The 7,334-nt window shown below is 45.6% G+C and overlaps 1 pseudogene; it reads right to left on the bottom strand.

The window, feature by feature from the left end:
* Positions 1–2,176: 2,176 nt before the first annotated feature.
* LOC140213000 (uncharacterized) lies at positions 2,177–6,022 on the bottom strand (annotated as a pseudogene).
* Positions 6,023–7,334: the final 1,312 nt, after the last annotated feature.

Below are 7,334 nucleotides of genomic sequence, written 5' to 3'. Positions count from 1 at the left end.
TTACTGAGCACTTCCCCTTTTCCCTAGACGACCAGGGACGAAATTCTAAATAGATCAGAACAAGATAGAAAAATATACAGTACGAAATTCGTGAGTTCATAGGTATCACTTATATACATTCATAGCTGTGATATGATAACATAAGTTTAGTTACAAGTTTAGTTACTGAAGTTTCCAGAAGAATTAGAATTAATTAAAAATCACTCATTACCGCACACCAAAGCAGAGAATGGTATACTTTAGAGACGAGCCATATGAGCCCAACTTTGGCGCAATTCCTGGAAACCCGGAAGTAGAAAGCGGAAGTAATTACGTCACACACAAGAAGTTGGCATTATACTTAACCGGCTCATTATTGGAAAACAGTTGCATGGCATAGACTCAACATCTTGCTAGCAGAGCGGATGGGAGGTCACTCCCTCCTTGTTAGCTTTCTCATCTCGCTGCGCGCAGCTCCTGGCTCGCTCGTCAGCTGGTAACAGCTGCGCGCACGCTCTTCGTACATGCTCTGACGCTAGCACCGGAGTGCGCGCGTAATGGGACGTCCACTCTAGCTTCCAAAACGCGCGCCAGACGCCGCGCGCGGCAAGATTCACGAAAAACGGCAGCAACGCGCGGCAAACGCGCGAATGGGTGCGAGAACCATTTTTTTCGTGGCAGCCACAAAACGAGCACCAATAAGAAGCGAGCCGCGCTGTTGTGGCGCCACCTGTCGCATAAGCAAAGAATCATAATCTATGGCCTCTGACATCGAGCAGTCACACGCACGACGTAAAACCTCAGAGGTCATTTCCAGTCAAGGGGGCTGTTTTTGTTAAGCCTTCCCACACCACCACCGAGACTTCGACGAAGAAGTCGCCTCGCATTGGAGGCATTTTTGGAAAGCGTTCGTGGAAATCGAACGTCGATTTTAAGGACAAGGAGCTGCACGCCAACCGCTGGCACATTATTGGGCAGCAGTTTGGCATGATAGGTGAGTAATTGGTGAAATTTTCTTAATGTTGCGGGAACATGTGCGAGCGTGTCATTGTGTTTGTACATACCATGCAGGCGAGCAGGGAACGGGGAAATTTAAGAACTTTCGGGACCGCTGGCTCAAAATAGCCCTGGAAGAAAAGAAGGCCTGCAAGAGTTCTGCTCCCGGCAAGGACGGGGAAGTGAAAACTGAATGGACATACTATGATATATAGCATTCATACAGCATGCTGCGGAACACGCGGTACTACGCAGAAAAGCAAGATGCGCTTGTGAAGTGTCGTTCACCTCAGTTGCCGCGCGCACGGGGAGTGAATCTGGTGCATATATTGGAATATTTCCTCCCTAGGTAAATGTGTGTTCGCTAGTGCATGGGTACATTTACTACCATATTAAGAAATGCGACTTAGCTTTGCCGTGGCTCACGTGAACGGCTGACGCGCAGAAGGAAACGAAATGACCCTCTCGGGCATGTTCATTACAGGCGATTCTTACTTTTATGTTGACGAAGTCCAGTCGTGACATTAATTTCTGAATACGGCCGCTCTCTTATCACGCTCAAGAATGGTGCTATATCGTTCGATACTTCGAAGAGGCCTGTGTCCGCGCGCTGTGCACGGGGTGCACTCGTGCGGCGCACGGCCGGACGTATGTTTGTATTTCTTCGTTAAATCAGGAGGTTTGATGTTAGAACCCATTCATACATGTCATTTTCACGTAGAAAGAGTAAGCGCGGTTGAATAACAGCTGGCGGTTTTGTTTTCTTCCGGCCGTGCCCTCGGCCTTTCTCCACGTTGCAGCATCTAGTGACTGCATTGGTTGCCACATAGCTACCACTCCAATTTTTAATATTTTGGTGCCCTCGTCTGATGGCTGCGATATCCCGAGCTTGCGAACTCCTATTTCGCTGCTCTAGCATAGCCGACATTATCGAAGCGGTTATTACAAAACTATTACATCACTCTCACTTTTTTGTTTCCTGATTTTGTTGCTCGGGGGTTTTACGGTACGATTCAGAACAGCGTTTGTTATTGGCCTATAGCCGCATAATTGAGAAATGTTAATCTATGTGCGTGAATCGTGGAATGCAATACCGGTTTATTCATTTCTTTCCAGATTAACCACGAATATCCCACTGCTACAAAACGGGTAGGTAATAATCCTATATTTAACGATGGTCTTGGAGGCTTAATTCAGGCGTTTACACATTGATTCCTGCCCTCACAGACACCTGCAGCAGGCCGAAGATGCACTCTCAACCAGCAGTGCTGCAGGCGATTGGTATATTGTTTTTTTCGGTTTACGTACTTGGACCTGCATGTAGTACTCTGACAAATATTCATTCAGCCTAGATAAATATTATATGCAGTTGACCCAGCCCATCGCCTGCTGAAGAAGTGCTGTATGAAATGTATGCTTTGTCACATTTTGTTTGCACTACCATGTATCACGTCTACGTACTTATCTTTATTATTTGTTGATGTCAATGCAGATGCTCCGGGAGAACACCTTTGTGCCACTGAGACGACGAAGAGAGCTGTGGGTGGGTACTTGTGAATTTATTATGAATGATCAATCATAGAACGCACATGCATAAAACACACTTGCTAAATGAAATAGTTTATTACTTACAAAGCTGGATAATATTGTATTGCATAAATTGTCTTGCTGCCTGTAAAATGCTGTGCACCGCATACTGGACGTTTCATATCCTGTTGTGTTATCGAAACACATTATCTATGTATTTCAGCTTGCTCAGTCGAACCCCGAGAAAGGATGCAGCATCTTCCGGGTGAGCTAGTGTCAAGGTATGTTACGCTGTACCTCTCTTAACAGATGATATTTTTCTTTTCATGTGCCACCAAGGTCCAACAGTGGCACAAACAGAGCGCAGCCGCCAGCGCAGCCCACCGAAGCGCGACTTTACGTGGCACCACAGTCTCGGTAGCTCTGCTGTTCAATTTTCCTGCAAAATGCTTTACGTGTGTGTAACTGCCCATAAAAACTGCGGCATTGTCATTATAGTAAAAGAAGAAAGATACATTCGAACAAGCTGCACAATAAGCGTTAAAAAGCTGCAGCAGCACCCTAAGTAGAATTGAGAGCGCAAGGGAGCTTGCAGTTCCCAGTGCCCAAAGCCCACCAGATGAATGCCAGGAGGCGGCCAATTGGATGGCCACGAAACTGCGCAAGCTTCCGCCAATGAAACATTCTGAAATACTATTCAAAATTCATTCCCTTATTTCTGAGGCCGAGATGGAAGTGCCCGAGTGAGTAGGTGTATACCGAGCTACGTTCTAGCAATAAAGAACGCCCTCCAATTTGTGCAGCATTATTGTGAATTTATGCGATTGCAACATATGTCTTGAGCAAATGATTGAAAAATTGCACCATTACCTCTATTCCCGCGCGGGTCACGGTCCTCTCCTGCCATGGCACGCGTCCTTCATTCATTAAGTAGGTTGCCAAGTGGTTGCGCATATCCATAGCTGTCCCGGAAAAGCAACAAAATGCAGCACCGTCAGTGGCCCAACAAGGGAATCTTGATTGTGCATGCTTTCACTTGCGAAATAGTTCACCTTCCAGAATGATATCCAGACATAGTGATGAGATCCCCCATGGCCGGCAGGCTGTCACTGCCAGCTCTCCAGAATCCTTCTACGATTTTACCTTCCCAGTCCTCATGATCACTGCAACCAGGAGGGCTGTATGCAGATCGCGATTGTGGCGAACTCAGCAGGAAGTTGTGCAATACAACACATGACTCCACAATATTTTGAGTCGTTTCCTCCGATGCCCGAAATTGTCGCCGCAAAATACTCCATCTGCTTGACATGATACCAAAGGCATTTTCAATCAACCGTCTTGCTCGGCTCAAGCGATAGTTGAACGTTTCCCTTTTCCGGTACTCTTTCCACTGATCTGGGTCATTCCAGAACTTCTGCAGATATGAGAAAAAATGGAAACAGTACACCACAAGCAATTCTTCATTTCACTATACGTGCTAAGTGGCTAAATCAGTGTTATCTACGTGTACGCTTATATCTCACTGATTTATCTCAATTGAAAGCGTTGCAATTTACATGCAGAGTTCAATGTAGCTTTAATTAACATTATAAAAGAAGGAGCAGAACACCGTACTTTGCTAGAAAAGCAGCATAAATAGTGTATTAAAGGCAGAGATATGAAGTGGATATAACTTCCAACTGATCTCGTCTTCGATAGCGCCTCATCATGAATGTTTTCAGCGAAAAGCTTCATCGCCAACCATGTGGTATGGAATGGGACCTATTAAGCCGATTCTCCTTGGCTGAGGAATGCCTAACAAACCCTTTTCCAGCACTTTCAGCAGAGGTGATCGCTGAAAGATCCCACTGTCACCTTCACCGCCCTAATGGCCAATGTCGACAAAGGTGAACCTAGAAGTCGACACACATAAGTACAATAAAGAACACACCCCTGTACATTCTTTATTTATTTTGCAGTTGTCTACAGAATTGTGTACTAATTTTGCTGTTCTAAGTTTATAATAAATACATAAAGTAATGAAAGGCGCCTGTTGCAAATTATAGCACACTGACTGTTGACCTTGCTGTGATGACATGAGACTTTTTCAGTGCAAGCAGAGGAAATCAACATAGTAAAGTTCCAAGCATTGAAAGAATTGACTTACTTATAATGTGCATCACACACAGCCAGGAGGACAACACTGAATGATTTCCTATAATTTAAATTCCTCGATCCTGAGTTGACTGGGCATGGATGTGCACATGTTTACCTTCGACGCTTCCTATGCAATTGGGAAAGTGCCAAGATTCTTGCATGTGGGGAGCGATCTGAAAATAGCAAAGGCAAACCTGTCAGCCAGATTACGGACTCGACCAGCACAAACTCGTGATACCGAACGATGTCATATTGAACTATTTCACGGTATCCTTAGAAAGCACTGCTATGCCTTGGTTACTCAGATTCCAGACAACATAAATTATACAGCTTCTCTGTTTACCTTTAGCCACTCCTGGGAAGTTGCCGGAAATCTTAAACACGTTGACCGAAGAGCGTCCCAAAGGGCGGAAGTTGTTTGTCTGACAATTTCACGTGCTGTTGACCTCCCTGTTAGAATATTGTAGGATAAGCTCCTGAAGGTGTCTCCGTTCGCAAGGAACCTGCAAAACATCATATAAACTTTTATTTGGCATGAACACTCAATACTATGCTCTACAAAATATTAGCTGTGTATTCAACACTAACAATGCAAATATAATTTTGATAATAACATAAACAGTTAAGTAAATAACTACTGACAGGCCTCTTCATTTCTGCACGACCGAAAATACTGAATGAAGATAAACTCAGGCTTGACGTGCGAGAACAACGAACTGATAATGTGGCACGCCACAAGGAAGTTTGTGCGTGCGTGCAGAAGAAGGATTTTTGGTCGCCTACGGTTCTTGAGCGTGCCCAAATAAACTGCATAGATGCATTTCGGTGCGTTAATCTCGCAGCGAAACCATGGGCTGTGCGTTTCCCGTGCGTAAATAAGATTCCATTTAGGTGTCAGTACAAGTTTAGCATAGACATTCGGTATTACTGCGTTACAGAACGAAATAGGGTTCAAATAAAACTTACCTTATCGCTTTGCTAGTCGATCATGACCAGAAAGGGGATCCCGGAACGGTGTCACCTGCCGCTCAACCAGGAGCCGCGGCCGCACGAGAGCGAGCAAAGTATCCAAGACACTCGGCGGCATTCGCATGTAGCTACAAGAAACGGCGCAATCTTTCCCGAGCCTGCATGATCTGCACCTGGTAAGCACTGAATGGAAGATGTAGTCATCGATTACTTACTCTCTGAAGTATATTTCATCTCTCGCGCACAGGCGGGGAAGCAGAGTGTGTTCCTGGCCCTCATTGTGCCTGTAGCGCCATATAGGGCGCACCCAAAATGTTCTCGTCCTCTTTCTGGCTCGTCGGCGTTGCACAAGTCAATAACAAATAAGTATTATAATGTTCACAGTAACCAGTAGCTCCTCGTCCGTATCCGACATGCCTGAGCGTGGCCGGCAGTGGCGCAAAAAAACACAGACACTTCCGATGGAACACGAAATTGGCAGAATGGAGAGCACTTTGTCATGAGAAGTACGAAATGGAACGAGACAATGCGGGACCCCACGCGCCGTTGCCGTGTACTGCAAAACGCGACGGTGGACGCACGCGTCTACGCTGCGGGCGCTTGCCGCGTGCGGCGTGTCGCAAGGATTGGCAGGTCGGACGAGGCGGTGTAGTCTAAAGCAAGAGAAATTGTAGCCCAAATGTAGCCAAACACAAAAAAGAGCAAAAATCACTGTAGCCAAATATAGCCATTTTTATTTGCAGCTTTATTTGCATTATATATGTGCGTCTACCTTGCCATGTGCACTTTAACGTATTGCATGCGTGGCCTTAGGTTGCAATTGCAGACATTGCAGTACGAAACCTCAGAGGTGTCGTTACTTACGTGTGCAACCTGATGGTGCAATCCAGTCTATAGATTAAAGAGACACGTTTAGCCCAAGGTGTGCTGTTCACCTAAGATAGACCTTGATCTTCTACGGTATGTCCAGGCTAAATCGTGCCAAGACTGTTCTTTTTTTTTTTTGCGACCTCCTGCGGAAACTTGTGAATTTTTCTCTAGTTTTGACTCCTTCTTTACATAAAATTGGGCGCACTGAGTCTGCGCGGTGCCGTAGTAACGGTAGAAGGGGGGGGGGGGGGGGGGGTAGGCGTGGGCCTTGCGTGCCAGCCAGGTGCCAGTTGGGGGGGGGTGTCACATACGTCTGAAGACGCCCCTCTTTCCGCCGGCTTGACAGGGCGTAAATGGTACAGAATGCTCCAGTAAACAGCAGCCCGAGCTCGTGTACCTTTGTACCAGATGCTTAGTGAAGCTGAGTTGTCGGCTGCAGCTTTATCAACACCCTGCGTAATAATTGCAAGAATGTGCGGGCTAAAAATTTAATTCGCTTAGTGGTTGCTAAACTACTCGCCTTAGCGGAATGTTTCATGTGCTCTTGCGGTGCGCTCATCTCCGATCATGGTTTGTGCGTCGTCAGCATATACAGGGTGTACCAGCTCACTGTAGCCATGGAGAGCTTAAAAATATGCGAGTGTCACGTAGCGGGACAGAAGCAAGGTAATGTTGTTTGTCGTCGCTTGGAGATACGCAAATTGTTAGATATTTTATTATTAGATATTAGAAACTAGATACTCAAATTAATTAATCAAATTTCAAATATGTAGATTAAAGCTGTCAATGAAAAAATTGTAGAGCGACATGAAAAACTCCTTATACAGCTTTCGGTTGCACAATACGTGCTACATAAA

Source organism: Dermacentor andersoni, chromosome 1 (genome assembly GCF_023375885.2).
Source record: "Dermacentor andersoni chromosome 1, qqDerAnde1_hic_scaffold, whole genome shotgun sequence".
In the NCBI taxonomy this organism is placed as follows: Eukaryota; Metazoa; Arthropoda; class Arachnida; order Ixodida; family Ixodidae; genus Dermacentor; species Dermacentor andersoni.
Note: the sequence above shows the minus strand (reverse complement) of the source record. Positions and strands in the feature narration are given on the sequence as shown.